Source organism: Pinus tabuliformis, chromosome 5_2 (genome assembly GCF_031772625.1).
Source record: "Pinus tabuliformis cultivar Carrire ecotype Pingquan chromosome 5_2, CPIR1, whole genome shotgun sequence".
Taxonomy (NCBI): domain Eukaryota; kingdom Viridiplantae; phylum Streptophyta; class Pinopsida; order Pinales; family Pinaceae; genus Pinus; species Pinus tabuliformis.
Window position 1 is genome coordinate 430,651,432 of NC_142306.1, and position 24,561 is coordinate 430,675,992.

General features: G+C 35.0%; 1 pseudogene; it reads left to right on the plus strand.

Annotated features, from left to right (window-relative positions):
- The first annotated feature begins 3,181 nt into the window (after window positions 1-3,181).
- Window positions 3,182-23,420, plus strand: LOC149159457 (putative pectate lyase 5; annotated as a pseudogene).
- Window positions 23,421-24,561: the final 1,141 nt, after the last annotated feature.

Below are 24,561 nucleotides of genomic sequence, written 5' to 3' on the forward strand. Positions count from 1 at the left end.
ACCTGCTATTCGACCCTAACATACTATGCAAAGCTGTAAAGACTTAACTTGATTCGAAGCCCTCTAGGATAGCAAAACTACAAAAAAGAGTGTTATAAGAACCTCTATAAGCTACTGCTTCATGGCCTCTGGCTGGATATCAGGTTCTACCTTAACGATGCCACCATCTTTGATCAGCTGGACCAGCTTGTCGATCTTCCTGTCCTGCAACAACTAGTTATTTAGTTTCTCCTAAATAATCAATTGATTCTTATTTTATGGAAGTTTCAATCTGTTGTGTTGCAAATTTAAAATCTCAATTCATATATAACTGAATGATTTCAAAAGTTTAAAATGTATGTCACGACCTTTCCTCGAAATTTGGTAGTGATTTTTGGAATTACAAATTTGAGTTTTAAAATTAGCCTAGGGATTTGTTGGAATTACAAATTTGTGAGCTACAAATTTGAGTAGTAAAATTAGACTAGAATTTGGTATGCGTTTGTTGGAATTATGAATTGAGTGTTGAATGATTTTTTCAATAGTTTGAATCTAAATATGTAGTTGAAAACTGATTTTAAATAACAAAAAAAAATCAAGATTTGATTTTAAATAACAAAAATCAATATTTTTTTCAGGATCACCTCTATGGTAGATATTATAGTGATGTTGATGATTTTTCAACAGTCAATGGAAGAGGGTATCCTCACAAGATTATTTTTGAAGGTGGATTTTCAACTGAGATTGAAAAGGCTGTAGCAAGTTGCATTTCACATCCCTTGCCAGGAGTGGTTCAATCTCTAAGGTTACGAACTCCAATTTTATCTTTGGAGCAAGCTTTCATATGACCAAGATTTTTGAACAACCTCAACCCATTATTAGATAAATTGAATCCCTATTAACAATATTTCCTTCCTAAATTCCGGTTATGAATCTGAAGCTAATCTATTATTTTTCTTTAACATGTTGGCTGCAAAAATTATTGTAATATTTTTTTGTATCATAACATGAAATCTTTCTCTAATATATAGAAGTATCAAGTGTTTATTTTTTTGAGAATGTGTTATATTGGAACATAAGATATTATCAGGATTCAGCCATAAAATATCTACAAATGCTATAGAAAAACATTATAAAAGGTCATACACTTTTTTCTTCTAATCAAGACCCAAATGTTTCTAACAAAATTATGTTACAAAAATTTCAATGATATTTATTGTTACTACTACTATGTTGATGAGAGAGTGAGCTTGGTGAGTGTTCTTGTAATGGGGATAGCGCCAGAGGAAAAAGAAACAACAAAGAGTGTTTATAATGTTGCTTTAGCGTAGGAAATTACAAATGAGATTAACCAATATACTGGGAGAACTTGGAGAAGAGTAAGAACGAAGCACTGGATTTAAATTTATATATTTTGTTTACTATTTTCCAACATGTTGAAGACAAACTAGTTTATGAAAATGTGCCAAGAAAAAATATCTGGATTGAGAGTGGTTTTCGTATATGCAAAATTTATTGATTCTTTTTCAGGTTCTTGGTTCATTTTTTGTTCTTGGTTTTCTGAAGGCTACTTTACCATGAAGATGAGTCCTATTATTTGGGTTTCACAACCTAAAGTTTATACCTTACAAATATCCCTCTTTTCAATGCTTCTCCTTCTTGTACCTGAATCTTTCAATAATTTTATTTTATTTAGCATTGTATTATGTCCTGGCCACAAGAACTGAAGAGAAAACTTGGACCCTTTACCTGCCTGCATGGCTCAATTTTTTTCCATTTTAAATGTATTTGAAGGGAGAATATCATTCTTATTACGAAATCAATATTCTGGTCTATTGCATAAATAAATCTTGTCGTCAAAATGGTTTATATTTTATTTTCGTTTAACACGTTCATTGAAATAGTGTCTTACTTGGAAATATTTGTTACATTACATTAGTAAATTGATATATTAGGTTGGTTGGTTGTTGTAATTTGTTTGGAGATTTTCTTAATACGAAATTCCTTGTTTGCAATTTTTTGGATCTTATGAGCATTATTTATGTGGCTTGTAATTTGGATTTGATTGCAAGACACGAATCATTTTTGTATAATATGTACACCATGTATTCTCTACCAATTTATTTGTTGGTATCAGAGCCTACACTAGCATAATTCCCTTATAGGAAAGCCAGGAAAATGATAAAGGCATGAGAGTTAAATCTTTGTACGTAGGTTAGTTGTAGAGTGTGTGAAAAATTATTTTTGTTGTGAATTTTATTTGCCCGTGTAGATCTATGTGCTTGTGTGGCTGGTGCATGTGAGAAAGACCACTTGGAGAATGAGAAATTCATTGTATGCTGAATTTGTTGTATGCACTAGAGAAAAGAGCCAGTAGTGATTGCTCCTTGATCTCTTGTGTGATGGAACTACTGATAAGTCACAATCATTTCCATTGGAAAAAATCACACTGATACACAGAGGACGATGTGACGGGAAGGGTCATATACAGTGATCTGCATAATCGTGCTCCTCTGCCATCAAATATACTGTTATGGTTGATATTTCATTTTCTTTGTGTTGCTCGGAGAAAGTGCGGTGGCACCATCAATTGCACCCTCTCCTCTCTGTATAGATGCTCCACAAATTAAATGGTGGAAATGGTAGCGAGATAATATGGGTGATGAAGCTACAAATTTGCATCTCTGAATCACCTGACTTTGGGCTTCATAGAGATCTGGGATGGCCATCGAATGCCTTATATCACACACAATAGGTAGCATTGTTGTGACCATAAACAATCATTTGTGTTTGTTCTATTCGATGAAATTTGTATGTCAGCTAAAGACATGGTAGACTTGGTGCTAGAAAAGAAGTGTGGTAGTCGTGAAGAAATGATAAATTCCCCCAGTTTTTCATCTATTTTTCTCTCCATCGACATCTGTGTTTCACGAAAGAGTGATTTTTTGTCTGCTAATTGTGTTGCATGGAGCATTGATAGTGCTTTTCTCTCATTACTTGGCATCCAATAAAAAAGATTGATTCTTTGGCAACATTGTGAGTTTATAATGATTCACAGCATCAATATTTTATGAATCATAAAAATTATTATAAAAATTATCAAACTATTATGTTTCTTGAATGAGTATAGTCATTATTTGTTGTGTGTAACTTGTTTCACAGTAAAGGAAAAATATTGTTGGAAACTTTACAGATTGATATTATGTCAACTCATAAGTTGAAGTATCTAAAAGCTGAAATCGTTCAAAGTAGAGCTGCTGAGACTGTCCACGCCATTGAAAGTGGAGTTGCTAACACTGCCAAGGCCACTGAAGTGGTTGTGAGTTTTGCCGCCATCGAAGGTATTTATGTTTCTTTAAGGCTCAACATTGTAATGATCATTAAAGAAGTGGGTGAAAAGGTGGAATCGAAAAAAATGGAAATTGGTTTTGTGGTCATTGTATTCGTTAGTTTTGTTTTTGTGAAATGTAAAAGGCGTAGAACCAATTATTGAAAATTGAAATATAATTAAATTAGTGGTTCTCGATGCTCTTCTGTGACAAGAGAACATATGCCTAATTTAATTGTGTGAATCTATTATATGTTGATGGAACTTATTGTGCTTCATCTTTCAAGAGCATCAGTTACAAGTTATGCTATGAGATCCTTGTATGTATAAAGCTTGGTTGCATAACTGACTGCTGAATATGCCCATTAATCAAACAACTCACTTATATAACTATCAAGCAGTGTAGCTAGTTACACTTTAATAGATGGGAGATTTTCCATAGGGTGGTCCGGTATCAATATTTTCCTTTGTAAAATTGAGAAACATCTATTATAGAAAGTTCATCAAAGATGGTCAAAGGGGTTATGTCTTAAAGAGTCGAATGGGAAGCTCTAATATTGTGGAGGTTAAAAGTGCATTGTCCGAGAGACTTCAGAGTTGGTATAAGTGTCGGGGAAGACGAGTCATACTGATGTGGCATGTGAATGGTAATTTTTGATTTTTTCTATTAATTTTTGTGATGATGTAAATGTAAGCATTAAATGGGGATCTTTGAAATAATTTTTACAATAGTAAATTGATAGATTAGGTTGGTTGGTTTGTTGGAATTTGTTGAGGTATTTTCTCAACAAGCAATTCCTTGTTTGGAGTCTGTTGGATCTAATGAGCACTATTTATGTGGCTTGTAATTTGGATTTGATTGCAATATACCAAAAAAAATTGTGTGTAATATGTCCACCATGTATGGTCTACGAATTTCTTTGTATCTTGCAATCGACACAGGGGTATATTATGAAAATTTGGTTGCAACAATAAACATGTAGAGCCTAACCATGTGTCCCATGTTTTAGATTTTGTTTGAAATCCAAGGCAAACAATAGTTTCCTAGATAGTTACCAAAATCAACAACCAAGTCATCACGATAGTCACCCATTTAAATGCATTGCAAGAATATTTATCAATACGAGTCAACCAGAGAGGATGTCACTCGAAGTAATTTATCTCTTTTTTTTTTTTATCAAGTGAGAGTAGGATCTTCTATTAATCTAGAAAAATTACATAATTTACATATAGTAGCACTAAAAACTGTCGAGCCAGAAAAAACTTGCCGTGCAACAAATGACTACTATGCAACAAAAAAGCTGGGTTGCCTTAGTTTACAGGGCCCAACATACTGAGGGCCCATTAAAATATTCCAAGTGATCCATCATAACCTCTGGAAGTCTCGAAGACCCAAATACCCTGTGATCCAGCCTTCAAAGAATCAACGGTCAAGAGGTCATTTTAGGCCGCCTACGTGCATTCCCTTTAACTCCACAACTGGACCTGAAAAGATACATAGGCCATCCCACTAAACAATTTTGGGTCCAAACGAGGCAATAACTAGCAAGTGATTTATCCACCCGAAATCCACAAGATCATAAATATCCAAAAATTCCTCGACAACAAGTCCGTGCTTTAACATCCATTACGGACCCGAAGCAGAAATAAGTCACTACTTTAAAGGATTTCAGGTTCGTTTGGAGAATTAACGGTCATGCATATTACCACCCGAAATCCATAGTATTACTGCGATATCATCAACGTGCCCATACATTAACTGTGCCTACGGACCCAAAGAGATAATGAGCCATCATTCTATGAATTTCGAGTGCATTCATAGAGTTGGCCTTAATGTAGTTTCCAACCCGAAACCATAGTATTATTGAGTTTAGTTCACATTTTAGGCAGGTGCCTATCATCCTGCTCACTATTACCATTTGTTTCTTCCATTTGTTACCTTCCATCAGTCTTCCCTTTGCTTATTTCTCATGCTCAGATTGTACACTCTGTCTATGGTAGCCTGTCTGTGACCGTCTTCTCGCAATCTTCCTAGGGGAGTCGACATCCAGTCATATATTTTATTAATTTTGGTACAGAGAACAACTTAATTTGCCAAAATATCCACTACCCTGTTGACTGCTCAGCGCACATGAACAAAACTAAGGGTTCTTAGGGCTCTTAGGTGGGATTGGATACGTTGATAGAATTGCAATAACCACCAGTGTTTTGACACCTTTTCTAATGTTGAGCCATTGCATATTTTCTTGACCGAATTAATTATCAACTTAGAGTTAGCTTCAATGATGGTATTATGTAAATTTGGATCAATCAAGATTTCTAGGCATTACTTAAGGGCCACGAGTTCTGCGATATTATTAGTAGCCTTCCCTAAATGACTATGAAAGATGACTTTTATATATCCTTTCTCATCTCTTGTCACTCCACCGTATCCACCGATCCCAGGGTTTCGTTTAGACGCTTCATCTATATTGCATTTCATAAAACCATATGGAGGAGGTTTCCAAATGTCCTTATCTGTTGTTTTACGACTTACAACCTTGCTTATGCCTTGGGTGATAGGCACCTATAGGCCCAACTGTAAAAGGATTTGTGCATCCTGGTTTTAAGGTTGGATCTTAGGGGGGTTCTTTAGAAGTGTTCCTACAGTCTCCTAGAGATTTCTAATGATTTGAGCTATGATGCTCTGGGATGAGCCAATTTTGTTCTTGAATATCCTATTGTTGCGTTCTTTCTAGACATCCCAGATTAGAAAGCCTTTAACCAAAGCCCACACTTTGTTGACTATTTCATTTTCAGAGAAGTTTCTCATCCAATTCTTCAAAGTGCCAGTAATCCTGCAATTATCTTTATCCGTTTGTCTGAAGATTGAAGCCACCCAATTCCACAAGGTGGAGGTGAATGGGCGGAGGTGGAGAATGTGTTCCATTATTTCTTCTTGTATTTCACATTACTAGCATCTAGATGGACCAGCAAAACCTCTTTCCCGAATGTTTTCCCAAGTCGGATTTTTTTTTTGGTGCACCAACCACATGAATAGTTTGATTTTCATCCAGCTCTGGTTTTGCCAAAGGTCCTTGCATACCTTATCTAGGTTTGGAAAGTCAAGCCCTAGGGATATTCTCTTGGCTTCTTTGAGGTTGAAGTTGCCTTCGTTATTTTTTCCCCATCTCAGTTGGTCTGATGATGTTGAAGTCAAAATCCTTCTTTGTTCTAAGATAACTATAAGAGCTTCTGCCTGGGATTTCAAAGGGGTATCTTCACTATATACTAGGTTCTTCCATATTGTACATTTTCCTTTGCTCCTCTCCTGATCCAAGAAATCATTTACCCTGAGTAAGCCTTTGTTGTCAGTGTCATTCTTAAGGTTGGCTAGTTCTCCTCTTAACATGTTAGGTTCCTGTTGCTAGTTGTCCTCCTAGAACCAAGCTAGGTCTCCATCTTCGATCTCCTAGAAACTATGTTTCTGAACAATGGCTCTATTCTCCCAAGCTTTGATCCAAATGTGGGAGCCTTTGATAAGCCCAAACATTCGAATGTGATCCCTTTCTTGCCAAGTATTTTCATACTTCTATTTCCAAACCTTGGTCTAAGGGGATACCGATTCCTTAAGCCATCTCCACCATAGTTTTGCCCCCAAAAATTTTCTTAGAGTTTCAAGGTCATCAAGTCCCAAGCCTCCATGTGTCTTAGGTTTACAAATCTTATCCCAAGCTACCAAAGCCCATTTCTTTTTCTCTTCCCCTTTGCCCCAAAGAAAGTCTCTTTGTATATTTCTAATTTGTTGCACAACCCCTTTAGGAGGAGGAAGGGAAGAAAGCATGAAGATCATAATAGTTTGTAGGACTACTTTTGTTAAAGCTAGCCATCCTACTAAATTCAAAGACCTGATTGTCCATTTCCGAATTTTGTCCAGGAGTTTATTAGTAACTGGCTCCCAAACTACCTTGCTTAGAGGTTTCTCCATTAGAGGAATTCTCAAATATTTGGAGGGTAGTTGTTCTCTTTGAAAGCCAAGAATTCTAGTGAGGTTTCTCTGAATAGCGATGTCAGTATTAAAAAAGAAAATCTTTGATTTGGTAAGGCTTACCTCTGTACCCACAACCATAGCAAAGTCATTCAGGATTTGCTTGAAAGCTTTAGCTTCCTTGACCGTGGATGTACCCTGCAACATGGTATCGTCTACAAATTTTTTATGAGTCAAGGCATCCCCACTCTGGGTGAGTTTAAGACCCTAGATTTGTACTTCTACTTTGGCAGATTTGATCGCATTACCTAAACCTTCCATCATGAGAATGAAGAGGAAAGGGGAGAGCGGATCTCCTTGTCTGAGGCCTCTCGAAGGCCTAAAGGTTCTGGATGGTGAGCCATTAAGTAGGATGGAAAAACTAGAGGTGGTTACAAGGGCCATTACCCATCTTATCCAATTATGGTCAAAGCCATATGCTGATAGTACTTCCCTGATGTATGCCAAGCTTAGCTTATCATAAGCCTTCGCTAGATCAAGTTGTATGATCATACTTTCCTGCTTATTGATCTTGAGAGAGTGTACCACCTCGTGAGCTTGAATGATGTTATTCAAAATTTTCCTTCCTTCCACATATCGAGTTTGCTTCTCAGACAAAACAATTGGAAAAAGAGGCTTACCCCTATTTACAATGATTTTGGAAATAATTTTGTACACCACATTGCATAATGTTGTGGGTCTAAATCTATTTGGTGTCATAGCTTTTTCCTGCTTTGGAATCAACATTATGAAAGAGGCATTAAGCGCCCTCAAAACAATTTTATTGTGCCTAGAGTCCTCCACCACATCAAGGATGTCTTGCTTCACTATTTCCAAAAATGCTTTAAAGAAGTCTACCTTGAACCCATCCAGGCCTAGAGCTTTCCCATTTTGCATCTCTTTTATGACTTCACTGACTTCCTCTTCAGTCACTCGCCTATTAAGATTGTAATTGTCTTCTCTTGTCACAAGCTTAGGAATGTGCTTTGTGAAGTCATTGATGAATTGTGATATGTCTATGAGAGGCTCCTCTACTATTATTTGGAAATGTTTTACCAGAGCTGATTCTATTTCTTTGTTGGTGGTGAGTTTTTTTCCTTGAGTGTCTCTAAGTTTTGAGATCCTGTTATGAGACCTATGATCCATGGTAGACTTATGAAAAAAATTTGTGTTTCTTTCTCCTTCTGTTATCGATTGTACCCTTGATTTTTGTCTCTAGAATATCTCCTCTTACTTGCATACGTCTTCCCATTCCTGTTGTAGAGATTCAGTTTGTATGCTCCTTTCCTTGTTAAAGCCATCCAAGATGAGGACCTAGTTAATACCCTATAGTTTCTGTTCAACTGCATTTTTGGCTTTGAAGATATTGCGAAACTCATTTTTGTTCCAATCTTTAAGCATAAGTTTAATATGTTTCAATCTCTGATACAAAAGGAATATCTTAGTACCTTGAACATGCATATCTTTTGTCCACCATTTTCCAATACTATTGATGATGTCAAGATTGGTTAGCCAAATGTTTTCAAACCTAAAAGGTCTGTTTCTCGGAGTGCCTATAAAGGAGGATTCAAGTTGGATAGGCTAGTGATTTGAGCCTCCAAAAGGGAGGCTTATAGTTGACAAGTCAAGGCCTGTGAGGATGAGGTCCTCAAAGATTATGAATCTATCTAGTTTAGAGGCCACTTGAGAAGCCCCTCCCCTCTTATTATTCCAAGTGAAGGTACCATTTCCTGTCTCCATATCCACCAGCCTCATGTCATTTAAGAAGCTCTGAAAGGCTATGGGCTCTCTGCTTAGTGTTCTGGTCCCACCTTTTCCTTCAAGAAGAGATCTGATCATACTAAAGTCCCCTCCCATAATCCATGGGATAACCAGATATCTTTCTCTGAGCTCCTTCAGTGAGGTAGGAAACATGAGTTTGTCTTAAAGTTTTTGAGGACCATAGACATTTGTGATCAAATATACTTCCTTATCACCCAAAGGTTGGATCACCATCAACAGGTAGTTCCTGGAAGCTTCAGCATCTAGGATTCCAAATTTCTTGGGGTTCCAAAGTGTGAGAATCCCTCCTGCTGTGTTATCTGCTTTAAATTCTAGATATTCATACTTGATCAACCATTTTCTATGCATCTATCGTATTTTATCTATTGAACATTTTGTTTCCTGGATAAACACCATATCTGGTTTTTCCTCTTTTATTCTGTTGCTAAGAATTCTTTGTTTCCTTTTACTTCCTAGACCCCTAATGTTCCATGTTGTAAGCTTCATTAAGAAATGTTTGTAAATGAGTAACTAGTAACGTCTTTCATATTACCTGAGTTGATCATGAGTTTTCCACACTCTATCAGCAGCTCATTCTGTCTTTTTCTTCCTCTTTTCCTGCTTGGATTCTTGGGACCGTGTCCCAATGTTGCCTCCATTTTATTTAACCCTTTGCTTTCCTAACTATCATGGTTTCTTTTGACCCCAGAACCCTTTGCTTGATATCTCCAAATCAACCCCTTTGTCTTTTCCCTGCTCCAGGAACTTTTCTAGATCGAGATTCTCCCTTTCAAGAATTTCCTGAAGATCATGGTCCTCTGTTCCAACTTTGCATGGGGTCATCTTATGGTCCTTGTCAAGTTCCATAGTTCTTGTAAGATCCTCCTTTTACTTGCTATTTTCTAGTCTATCCTCCATGCTTTCATCCTTTTCCTTCTCTACAAGATTATCCTCCAATACCTGGTTCGTTCCATTGTTCCCCTCCTACTCTTCTAATATCTTGAACCTGTTATGACCTGGTTGCTTCTCCTCACTGATTATCTTCTGGTTCTTTTTCCCTCCTTTCCCTCTGCCACTGACCTTGGTATAGCCTTTCGCATCTTCGGTTGTGGTGGCTTTAATATTGCTCTCCATTTTGTTTAAAGGGCAGTCTCTGAAGAGGTGCCCATGTTCATGACATTTGCAACATTGAAATGGGACATTTTCGTAGTCCACCGCCTGCACCCATTCTTCATCATATACTTCTAGAATGATTTCATCCGAAAGTGCTCTAGAAAGGTCCATTTATACACATCTAAAAAATGACCTAATTTATTGCCTATAGCTTTTAAGGATTTTGGTAGGCAATAATCTAAAGGTAGGGAGTAGAGTCTTATCCATACCAGCACTGATGTAAATTTTTCTTGTTCCGGGACAAAGTTCATCACCCATGGTCGCATCTATAGGCCTGTAGCAGCATAGAAGTATGGTCGTCCTTCGAACACTCTATGTTTATCCTCTAAATTTGTGAATACTACTGCGAAGAAAACCTTGGACCCAAGGTCAAGAGTTATTTCTCCTTTGGGTTTCCAATGGTTTTTTATCCATGCATGCAAATCCCTTTCCGTTGGCCATATCTCCATAAATTTGCATATTACTGCATAAGTCATCATATGGTCCCTGTGCACCTGTAGCGTTGGATCAATTAACACCACCTGGGGTGTAATGGTTGACCTAGGTTTGCAGCTTCCTGTTAGATTCTTATGGTCAGGTCTCTAACTACCTCCTCCCATTCTCTTCTCTCCTCTGACTCCCTCCTGATTTTCTTCTTGCCCCCGTGGTTGCATGTTTTTCTGTTTTTCCATAATGATGCTCCCAGTTTCTACTTCCATTGGCTTCTTGGAGTGGTTCGAGACTGCATGACTGTAGGAGGGAGTGGAACTCCCCCACTCTCACCCCTCCATGTTGCCCAACACTGATATGCTGCTTGAAACCCTAGATCTACGCGTTTCCACCGCATTCGCGTTTCCCCCACAGTTTTTCCAGAGTCGGTTCCTAATTTCAATTGATAGAGCAAAACACATGTAATCATTCAGTCACAATGAACACAATTCTTTTACTAGGAACCCTGAAGTAATTTATCTCTCATTATTATTTATTTATTATTATTTTTTTTAATTGTAGCTCTCAAAATGATCCAATTGCTCTCATCAAATTTTGTTAATGTAGGAAAATATATTCTTCAATGTCAATGGAAATTGTGAAAATTATCAACTCCTCTCGGTGAGTTCGTGGTTGCAGTTTAAGATTTTATCATTAAAAAAAATAAAATCTTGTTTTCCAAAAAAATAAAATTTCAAGATATTAATATTTAGTGAAAAAGAATAATATTATAAAAATAATAAAAAAAAAGCAAATTATTTATAGCAATAGTATTATTTTTTAATCTCTCTCTCTCTCTCTCTCTCTCTCTCTCTCTCTCTTGTATCTCTGTCTCTCTCTCTTGTATCTTTGTCTCTCTCTCTCTAACACACACACACACACACACACATATGCTTAATCTAATTGATAAACAAAATGACTCTTTCCCAACCTCTTTTCTTTGTTAGTTAGACCCAAAATTCTGTAGAAATTTTTAAGGATCATAAGTTTGAGTTGTTTAATATGCAAATTTCTAGTTCCAAGGGGGTTTTTAGGGTGTTGAATCCATTCATGTGTTCAAAAGTGAATTTTAAATAACAATAAATCATGTTATGCATGTCTTTTTTGGAATAGGGCTTCCAAAATTTTAATTTAATTATCAATTATTATTAGGTAGATGGTAGTAATTTAAGCTCCACTGAATATTTTAAGATATTATTAATTATAGTTACATATCAAAGGTTGAGATTTATTTCAAAAGTAGTTTAAATGTTATGGCCCAATTATTAATTATTGATAATTAAATTAAAATTATGGAGACTCTATTCGAAAATAGACACCCTTGTGGGCACAATTAATTAGCTACAAGTTATGGCTTGGTTATTGTTGGGGTAGTTTTGGTAAACTTGACTTAGTCATACAATCAATTTACCGTTGGAAATTTTGGGTGGATTTGAGTTATAATAACCATGGTTTTTCCCATCACAAACTTATGTAATATAGCCTATTTAAAGGCATGAAGAATCCATTGATGATAATTCAATTAGCTCCTATATTTAAAATATTGTGCTCATGCTTTATTGTTTATGTATTTATGATGTATTTGTTTATTTCTCTAGCTTACTTTTACTATTAACAATTATTTATCGACCTAGATTCATTTAGCTTTAGATTTATCAAGCATCTAGGAAGAGATTTGATCCTCTTTGCACTTCATAGATCCAATGTTAATATGGATCTAAACTTCATACATTATTTTTGAAATTCCATTTTCTACTTTTAGTAGTAATAAATAAAATCCCCATAGGTGTAAAAGAGGTTTTTTTTTATCTACTTAAATTTAAATTCTGAAATTACCCACATTAATTTTTGAAGGCATATTTTTTTGTTTTGTAATTATAAGGTGAAAACACTACTCTCATAATGATATCTCTCTAGATTCTATAAATTGTAATGATATCTATCAGTATTCTATAATATTTAATTTCCTAATACTTAATTATCCTCCACCCAAAAAAACATAAGCTTGAAAGAAATATAAGATAATTTACATATGTATTGTATATGTAGGATAAGTACATGGATAGACAAGGTTATTTAACCACATTCCTAGTTGCAAAGATGACAAAAATTCATAACCTAGAAGAAACCCAAAGAGGCTTAATGTGTGTAATGTAGATGTAAGATACCTTTCCATTTCCTGAACTCACTTCAGTTATCCCAAGGTTCTTTCCAAATGCCTTATGCATCAACAAACATAGAAAATCTTCGTACCAATGGAATCGAGTTAAGATATGTGCACATCAAGCTACAAGTATATTTTTTTTTAATTAAGCCAACTATTCTTTTTTTAATATAGCATTATGTAAAAAAAATCTTAATGCTATCACTATTTTGCTTTCTCTATACTCAAATATGGGGAAGATGTTGTCACTTTAGCTTTATATAATGTTACATTAAAAATAATTAAAAAATGAAGTCATCTTAATTAAAAATAATAGTAATATAAGTCAATTCATGTGCACATATACTATCAATTGCAACACATGTTGCAAAGGAAATGTCGTAAGGAAATAGCATAAGAAATAACATCATAGAAGAAAGAAGTCAAAATTTTATGCAATATTTTTTCTTTACTAGCGTTTCCTTTTTATCATATGTTATGTTTCAGGGAGATTCCAACTAGGCTAATATTCCAGAATATGTTCAAACTGAAGGTAATTCACAACACTTCACTCCAAAGGATTTATTAAAATTCTCCTCATTAAGATTCTGGAAGCTTTATAAGTAAATGATTTAAATCAAACATTTCATAACAAAGTAATCCCATATCATCTTAATTCATAGTGCAGTGGATGATAGTTTTTTTTTTTTCATTAGATATTGGTCTAATTTTATTAGGAAAAATTAATAGAAATACTTTAGTAGTAATGGGAACATTAATAATCTCCTTCATCATTTGTTATATGATGTTCCTGATTTAGGTACTTGTTGCTTCTTATCCTTATTTCACTCATCTAAAAGTCCAAACTATAGAAAATTGTATTAGTTTGTTGTTTTTTTGGACCATTGCATTTTATCTAACTCAATAATTTCCATAGCCTCAACTGGGTGTCCATCATTATCTTTCCATAGCGACTCAATGCCTTCAAATGCATTTCATAAATTTGGTTTAATAAATGTTGGTGGAAAACCAATATATTTCACTTTGTAGAAAGGAGTTTACATTTGTTGGCATAAAATTGTATTACTCTTACCATGTGATGATGTCATCTAAATCTTGAATATTTCTCACCACTTATGAAATTCCACATTATAATTGTTATTTGACCATGATTATATTGGAATCATAATCCTTGTCCGTGAGAATATCCTTTAAGAAGTCGATGATAAGTGGCATAATTTGTTCCTCACAATTGTGAAAGTAAAGGACAAATTCATTCACATTATGTTTGAAAAAGTTATACTAAGAGTCTTGATTCATGAAATTTTTTATCCTCTCATTTTGTTGTTTTAATTTGTGTCATCTCAAAAAAATATTTCTCCAATAACCTATGTTATTGTTATCTTAACAGCGACATTTCCAAATTTGTAGTTTCAATCGTAAATTTCATGTCTCCGTTCCACTTTTTCTATAAAAGGCAAAGATTCCTAAAAACAATATATGAATCTTCGTTATGAAAGATATGAGGTTAAAGATGAAATTAAAAAAAATTGTCGAAGTTCTCTGAGATGGGCAACATTGTCCCTAGCAAGAGTCCATTTTTATCACCTATGGTGTTAATTAGGAAGGGTGGTTCATTCACATTGATGATTGAGTTTTGAGAGCTTAGCTAAAGGACTATCAAGAACATATATCCTATTCCAAGGATTGGTGAGTTTTTACAGTTGCGTGATGCCATTATATTCACCAAGATAACTCCAACACAAAACTAACGAAATTATGTTTTGAAGTAAATAATGTTATAAATTAATTATTCAAACAGAAAAGTAGTATTTTATGGGAAAATTTCCTTTGTGATTAATTGCTCATCATTTTTGAAAATAAAATTGTTGAAAAGTGTTGGTATGTTCACTTTCAGCAAGTACACTATTGCGCATGTCGATTGTGTTGCCAAAATTAATCCCAAGGAACCTCTTCAAAATGTTTGTGTTTTAAGTTATGGATTCTCTACAACTAATTTACTTCCAGATTTTTTTTTCTAATCATCTCTTTTCCATTTTAAATTATTTCCATGTACATATCCACGATGAGAAATATTAAGGACTATAACTGTCCATATTTACTAAGAAGCTACATATATCGTCTAGAAAACGCCAAAGTAAATTTTATGCCATCATTGCATCAAGAAATCCCCCCGACCAGCCAATGCAAATATGGAAAGAACATGCTAAACTATCATTTCATCAAAACAACCTTCCTTCAGCCCAAACAATGTACTTCAAGTACATGAGACATAAATCCTACATGCAGCTTTTCATAATATTTTCTAGGTCAATCAGTTGATGTAAGCATTAAATAACTATGTGCATTACCCCAAAGCTCCCTCCATTTGAATAATTTTGCCTTTTTGAAACAACCTCCACTATGTAATTCTCATGGGAAAGAAGTCAATAAATCTCTCTGCATCATTTGGTCTTCCTCTCCTTTGGAAATGGCTCAAGCCTCCACACTCCCCAAAAAATAGAAGTTCTCAAAGAAATTTTTTAATCCAAACTATAATATCACTAGGTGATCCATTATGATGTAACCTAATTCCCCATTAAAAGAGCTATTTCTAAATTTTTTTTCAATAAATTCAGTTAGGAGCAGAGATTGAACATAGAGTCTGGTGGTTTACATCCATCTTCAATGTTTCTCAAACCCTTAATCTCCCTAATGAAATAATAATAAAAAAATGTTATGAATTGTTCTCAAAAATTATATTAGTCACTACACAAACAAGAAAGCATGGCTTGACAGGCCATGAATTAAGTATTGCATCGCTATCTAGGAAGGTATAGATATCACAATATTGGAGAGGGAGAAATCAAAGGTAACATGTGAGGATGATCTGGCAACTCGTTTTTTATCATCCTCATCCATGTGTGTGCCAAGCTATGCTTCTTGGGCTTCACGAGCAGACATAGACGGTTTCCATGTGAGGAAGGATAAATTTGAGGTGAGAGGTATGGAATGTGCTTCTTTTAGACGATCCATTGAAAAAACTCTTAAAGGCCTTCCTGGGATTAAATATGAAATTGTGGTTCTTATTCAAAACGCAATTTTAGTATTCTATAGGCTAGCCTTCATTGATGTAAGACTAATTTTCCTTCTCAACCTAGCAGACAATAACTTACCTTTGCAAATAAATATTCCTTATTTTTTACTATGAGAAGACTACAATACCCATATTTCCAAAGTCAATGGTCTACTCATATTAATTTTGTAGTAATACAGAATCAAGATCTAGTAAGGAACTAGGACCACAATAGATTTCCCCTACCATTTTCACAGAATCATGTATAGGGGCAACCGTTTTACATTGCTTCATAGTTCATATTCCATCTTCATAATTTTCATATGTAGGAAATAAGATGTTTCCATCTGTAGCAAGTAAGATTAAGAAAATAGTTCAATAGTATATGATTCAATGGCCAATCCTGCTAAATTGGGGCCTTGTCATGATCCCATTCCCTTGAGTCTTAAATTTTCATAGAAAAGGTTGTACTCCTAGTTTGAATGTGATGCAATAAAATTCCATTAAAGAAGCAACAGAAGATGCTGAGTTTGAGGTAAAACTAATTGAGGATGGCACAAAGGATATTATCATGGAAGTATGTCGTATAAGAATCAAGGGAGCAGTATTGATGCAACATAGTAAGCCCATTTGTTACCATTCTGAAACTTTTAATTGTGCAGTAGTTAAATATCCTACACATGACAAAGAATTGTATGCTTTGGTGAAAAGTGTGAAAAAATTGAAACACTAGTTGATGGGAAAGTAAACCATAATTCACACAGATCATAAACCATTACAATACTTGCAATCACAAACCAAGCTACAATAAGTGAGGCATTTAATATGGATGGGTTTCTTGAAGCAATTCCACTTAGTAATAAGGTATAAGAAATGAATCTATACCAAAGTTTTTGATATGCTATCTAGACCAATTTTTAGTGCATCGGTTATTCTTAAGCATAATTATATCATGCATGAGAGCTGTGTTGAACAATATGATTTAGATGACTATTTTAAATATGTATATGCAAATTTTTGTCAAGGCAACTAAGTAGAGGAATTAGATTACCATGTTCATGATCAATTGTTGTATCATCCTCGCAGGATATGCATTCCACAAGGTGAAATGTTCAACATCATAATGGAAGCGCACACATCTGTTATTGCTAGCCATTTTGGTGTAGGCAAGACAGTGGCACAATTATAAAGGTATTGTTATTGTCCTCGTATGAATGAAAGTTTGTCACAATATGTAAGAGGATGTTTTCTATGTGCTACTAGTAAGCCTCGAAATAGAAAGTTAGCACTATATACTCCAGTTCTAGTTCCTTCCCATCCTTGGGAAAGAATTTCTATGGACTTTGTAGGAGGGTTACCTATGTTTAAAAAAATCATAATTACCTTTATGTTGTGGTGGATCATTTCAGCAATATGTGTAATTTGATGCCTTGTAAGAAGCGAGTTATAGCTTAACAGACTACACAAATGTTGTTTCAAAATTTATGGGTGCATTTTGGATTGCCCAAATCTATTATTTCTGATCGAGATTCTCAATTTTTCTGGAAATTTTGGTCAATCTAATGGGGACTCATGGACACAAAGTTGAAAAAGCTCACAACATTTCATCCACAAATCGATGGTCAGATAGAAGTGATGAACATAACAGTAGTACATCTTCTTTGTGGTTATTGTAGCAAACATCCTAAGCTTTGGGATGAACACTTACACTACATTCAACATGCTTACAATCGGGCAAAGAATTCATCGACTCAAACATCTCCATTTGAGGCATGCTTTGGATACTTACCAAAATCACCTTTAGATTTTATGTTTGGGAAAGATGTTCCTATTTATGGACATAGTCACATTGATAAGGCCAAGATATTCATTGAACAAGTTCAATTGGTGCATAAGATGTTTCAAGGACACTTAGAAAAGAGTCAAGCCATGTATAAGATGAGGCATGATAAGCATCACGTTGACCACATTTTTAGGTTGGAGATGAAATTTGGATTTATATTAGCAAGGAGGGCTTCAAGGAGAAGGTAAAAAATTGAAACCAATAAGATATGGAGCTTTTAAGAGTTTAGAAAAGATTAGTAATAATGTATTCTGGTTGGATTTCCTCCACATATGCAAATGTATGCAGTTGTTAATGTTGAGAGTTTTATATTATATGAGACTCCTTTTATTGAAGATCAAGGAGAGAATACTCAAATTCCTTCAATAGAAGATTTCTCTCTCGAATTTCTTAAACAATTGTAGCAGGATAGTATCCTTGATAGAAAAAAAGAACTTCAAGAGGAGGGAATGTGGAGAACCTTTGTGTGGGGATCAAAGGTAAAAGTCTAAGCAAAACCAAATGGATTGAGATTGGAAGGGTGATAGAATTGTACCCTCATATTTTTTTGACTGAAAATAGTTTTTTGGAGGTCCAAAAGCTTCTAGTGGGGAGTGATCTAAGGGATCAATAAAGTGCTCAAAATTCAAAGTGCTCGAAACTGGTGTCAAAGCGTAGATATCATCGACCTGAATCCAATGCAACTTGAATCACTCAAATCAATATTGTATGCTCCAAATATCGTGTTCTGATTAGTTTCCAAAACATGCAAATTTTTTGCAGGTTGGATGCAAGACTACTGATTGGGTAGTTTTTATAATGACTCAGTAGGCTTACTGTGTAGGTTGATAGGTATTCCCAGACCATTGGCAGGCTGCTAAGTGACCTCATGTGATTAGTTCAAATTAGAAAGTTCTAATTAGTGGTTGGAGTTTTTAAGTGGACCAATAGTGGGATGCCATGCGGCCCAACCATGGGCTAATCTGTGGCACCCCGACATAGTATAAAAATTTGGTATCAGTTGGTCGGAGGCCCAACTGGGTTTGAACACGGGACCCCTAACAAGCAATAAAATTCTCTACTGCAATGCCAAGGGTGTTACTTAATAGACTATAACATCAAAATCCTATTTAAAATTTAAGTAGTTTGAACTTCGGGGAGGGGGGCAGGGTAGAGCGACCAAGGGCTTGGGCTTAGCCCCAACCGACAGTCTAAACGTTTGTACCATACGAACGAAGGTAATCGTAGTGGAGAACTTGGCAGGATGGGTGCGGAGAATATGGGGGCCAACCGCCGATTATATGCAACATGGAACCGAATGCCAATGGACCGAGGTGTTATGCTGACAGGGGCAGGTGGTCAACCCCAGCACCCAAGTGCATGGCTCCATGTCGCTGAAATATTTTGTCGATAGGCCTTATCACACATTTAAAAGAAGTAACAAATTACATCTGAACTGATGGGAATCTCACCGGTGCTGGGAGAAATTGGTGCTCAATGGGCGCTAGAATGATGGACTTCATAGAACAATTAGTAGAGCAGTCTAGTTTGTAGAGGAGTTAGCAGAAAAACTTATCTAAAGCATAATGTCTTTAGTTTTTGGCCAAATTGAGCCCAACAAGAGCTGATCTTGAGTTTTTTTACTGTTCTAGAGCATTGTAAATCCAGATAAACACAAATTTCAACACTTAATGAAAGGGACCCAACATTGGAAGCTGGACCAAAAGATATAGCCCACGAGAGGGGTGAACTCCTTTATCATTGTGTTGTTTTGTGCTTCTGATGTGGTATATTTGTCTATATTTTTATATTGTTAACTGTGTTTTAAAACCATTATTTTATGTGTTTTTGCAAAGTGATTCATCGCCTAAAAGACATAAAAATTTACTTGAAATTTTCCTATCATCTTCAAGTTTGTATAAAAGATAAATGACACCTTGGTAGAGAACTTGCTAACACAACGAAGAAAGTTGTTTTGAGATTATCGTAGAGGTTTTCAATGTTATCCTTATAAGTTAGTTTTCAAAACTATCTTGATAAGCTAAGAGATGAAAATCCCAATTTAAATCCTTTAAGAAGAAAACAATTTTTACTCTAATGCTTTGACTTTCTCTCAATTGTCATGAATGAAAAAGTTTAGAGTTAATGTTAAAGGTATATTATGAAATTCAAGATCAACATCATTTAATAGGTCTTGATATACCAATTAAGTAAAAATAAAAATATAAATAGTAATTTCAACCCAATAAATACAAATCATTAAGTTGTAGTTTCACCACTTAATTATACAATTGCAAATTATGAAATATTGAAAACTATAAAAATTAAATAACTTTATTACAACTCATTTTTTTAATTAAATCTACTAACTATATAAATTTTATATATAATTTAAAATATCACAACACAATGAGAAAATATACTCGCATCTATATATATAAAAACTTAAACCTTCATTGCTAAAAGTAAATCTTTATATTCACATATGCGTCTTTATATTCAAATAAAAAATTGATTAAATGTGTTCAAGAAAAGTTTGTGTTGTTCAGTCGCATACACGAGATCTAGTTTTTACCTATTTATATGTGCTTGTGCTAGGGTGAGGTAGTGTTTGTGTTAGGGGAAGTGATGCTATGGTATTTTTTATCGTTTAAAAGATAGATAAAAGTAAGATTAAATATAAGAAAGCCGCTAGTTGAATGTTTGCAATATTTCATATGTGGAAGTGGCTATCGATGTCTGACGGTTAAGCCCCACACGAACATAAAAATATCTCGTGGACCGTGGTTCTTAGCATGCAAGTTCGACTTCCAACCCTGTCCGATGTTTAAAATTAGCAGCTTACGTTAACATTGGCCATCTCCCTCCAATCAACGTACTTTCATACTGTAATTTATCAAGTTTGATGAAATGACAGTAAGCACAAAAGCCCCGACATTTGGAGCAGAGGCGAGCAGCACCATTGTTGTTGTTTACTTGAGAAGACAAACGTGAGTAGTACTCCGCTGCGTTCAGGGCGGGGCGCCCAAGCCATCTGTATCAAAGTATGGAGAAAAGTTTATGTGATAGGGGCACCGGGTAATATAACTAGATCCAATTTCACGTGGAGAGAGAGAGTTCTGAGCAATGTAGAAAAAATTACTACATAAACCAATGCAATGGGATAAACTCATTAATAATTGAGTGAAAAATTTTAAGACCATATATTTTAAATAACTCATTAATTATGAAAATAGTTTCAAACACTATAAAGGTAAACAAATATAGAAAATAGTAAAATATTTTTATTTTTTTATTATATAATTATTTTAGAAATAAAAATTATTTATATATATTAATTTTTAATTAAAAAATTTGCTTCAAATTCATAAATGATTTTTAATCAATATTATATAATTTTATCTAATATTAATAAAAAATAGTAAAAAAATATTAATAGTAAATTAAAATGATTATCAAATTATTAAGTACAAAAATAAAGTTATTTTTATATTTATATTTTTTTAAGGAATATATTAATTTTTCTTTTAAGAACAATTATGTTGAATTGAGGCTTCTGTGATGCATAATATTTAGAAGTAGAACTTAGGCGTAAATCACATAAAGAGAGACATTTGTTGACGCGTTTCGAACCAACGAGTGTGGCTCATCGTCAACCAACGAGTGTGGCTCATCTTCACGACAAGTTGAAAAAACAGATCTACCCTATGAATGTTAAATAGTGTGAGCAGAGCTTCCAACCGCTATCTTGGTCAATGGCTAACTTTGACTTAGGTATAGTAGTTAAAAAGTCAAAATGATAATTTAAAGGGAGTTAGTTAAATTATAGATGTTGATTAAATTAATTAATAAAATCTTGACTTGTATTGGAATTAGTTAGATTAAATACCTCACTTTTATATATATATATATATAGTGTGATGAAATGATAGTAACGACAAAACGGTGGAAGCTATAAGAAGGCCCCGGCGTTTGAAAGGGTGGCTCAGAGCAGAAGCAACGACCACCAGTGTTCTTAGTGTTCGTGTTTCTTTGAGAAGACAAAGGTGAGTCGTGGCTGTCAAAATGAGGAATCAAATTAGTATTTTGAGCTGCATGCTGCTGATTGGAATACTCAGTTGCGTTCATGGCGGCGCGCCAAAGCCATTTGAATCAAAATATGGAGAGAAGTTTATGGGACGGAAGATAGTCGAGGCACCGGGCAATATAACTAGATCCACGTTTCCTGGGGAGAAGGATCAGAGGAACGGAGCGAAAATAGTTCAACAGTAAGTAAATCGCTCACTGCGACATTACGTTCCGTTTTGTTAATCTCTCTGTTGTTGTTTTTTTTAATTATTTGATGTTGGAGGCTGAATTGACACGAGAATGCTTCACATGTGTGTTCAAACGGAAGCGGAAGCATTATTAACAGTACAAGAGAAGAAGAGGAGCTGACCGTGTTGTCATGTGCAACGGGTAATCCCATCGACGACTGTTGGCGGTGCGACCCCAATTGGCAGCGCAACAGAAAACGGCTGTCAGATTGCGGCATTGGATTTGGCAAGGATGCCATCGGAGGCAAGAACGGCAAGTTTTATGTCGTTACGGATGCCGGTGATGATGCCGTGAATCCATCCCATGGCACACTGCGTCATGCCGTGATTCAGACGGAGCCGTTGTGGATCATCTTAGAGAATGTCATGCTCATCCAGCTCAAGGAAGAGCTGGTTATTAACAGCTTCAAAACAATCGATGGACGAGGCGCCAACGTTCACCATAAAAGATGTGACAAATGTGACAAACATCATCATTCATGGCATCAACATTCATGAGTGTAAGCGTCTACGAAACGCTATGGTAAACACATTTCCTCTGAATAGAAAAATAAATCATGGCGATGGGATTTCCATCTCGACAGCGAGGCACATATGGGTGGACCATTGCTCTATGTCTAACTGCGAAGATGGCCTCGTTGACGCAGTCAAGTCATCCACCTATATCACCATTTCCAACAATTACTTCACTCGCCACAACAAGGTAAGCGACCTCACATAGTCATTCGTTCATTAATTGCAATTCACTCTATTTTATTCCTTCTCTTCTACCTTCACAATGGCCTGCTTCTCTCCAATGGTAGGTGATTTTATTGGGTCACAGTGACGACCACCATCATGACAAAGTTATGCAGGCAACGGTTGCACTCAACCATTTTGGCAAACGTCTCGTGCAACGAATGCCAAGGTGAGTAATTATTTGCTATTTCATTCATTTCCCGTCTTGTTTTGCATTTTGAGATTAAATGATGAATTAAATGGATGTAGGTGCCGATTTGGATACTTCCATGTGTTTAACAATGATTAGACTGAGTGGGGAATGTATGCCATCGGTGGAAGTTCAAACCCTAACATTTTGAGTCAGCGCAATAAATTCATGGCATCTGCAAATCCCTTGGCTAAAGAAGTAACCAAGAGGCAAAACGCCACAGAAAGTGAATGGAAAAAGTGGAACTGGATATCAGAAGATGATATGCTACTAAATGGTGCAAATTTCACGCCGTCAGGATCTCAGGTGCTTTCGACCTATGCAACCGCATACAGCGGCAGACCAAAGAGTTCAGCCGTTGTAGAAGAGATCACCAGGAACGCAGGCGTGCTCTCGTGCAAGAAAGGAACTTGCTGCTAACTGCAACTTCTTACCGACAATTATCACACCTGAACTTGAGTAGCCGCAAACATTGCTTTTAGTTTTGTAAACTGGGTCTTCTTCAATGTCGCCCTTCTTACACTTCATATTATCTTTTATAATAATAAGTTATCCGGCATATTGATATTGATCTGCAATTTATTACTTTGTCAATTTCGCAAGTCTTTTTAAACTTTGTCCGCAACGAAGGACTTAATCGGAAGAATTATATGCCGAAGTGTCTCGAGTTTCTGGTTAATTTATTACTTTGTCAATTTCGCAAGTCTTTTTAAACTTTGTCCGCAACGAAGGACTTAATCGGAAGAATTATATGCCGAAGTGTCTCGAGTTTCTGGTTAGATTTTAGAGTAAAAGTATTTGTATTAGGGTTGAAATAGATTTAGCCTCATCAAAAATTTTTAGGATATCCAAAATCTTGAAATTTGACAGCAGTAAAAAGAAACAAATTCTATTATTAATATATATTTGTAAATATTATTTATTCAAAATTTTTAATATAATAATACTCATCAAGCTATCTTTTTTATAATAATAATAATAATTTACTAATAATTTGATTTTTATTTGTTCAAATTTAAATCTTAAAAATATCTATGATTAAATAGGAATTTTATATATACATATATATATATATATATATATATATATATATATATATATAGATAACAAATAGCTCATTTTCCAACCAGCTTTAAATCATATTAACATATTCACAACATCATGTAAAAATTGATGGATAATGCCCTATCCACAATATAGGTGTGTAACTTACCTCATTTTGATTACATATCCATGTGGTTCTTCATATCTACTTGAGGTCATTAATAGATTTGTAGAAGTAGGTTACCTTAATAGTACAAATCATATATATACAATGTCAAATCAACTCACTCATTCAAACACCCATTAAAACTATCCAACAACCTTATATAACTGTTCATATGTTCAAGATTCATATATATTCAAGCCACATTCATGTATTATTGAGTTAAGTTGACTTCCTAGAAAAATGTGGTAATAAAGGAAAAGTTGATTCCTAATGTCCCTTAGCTAGGTGATAGTGGGGTGTCAGAAGGTGTGATTCAAATGGAGCCACTCTAGGCCATCTTCTATAATGACA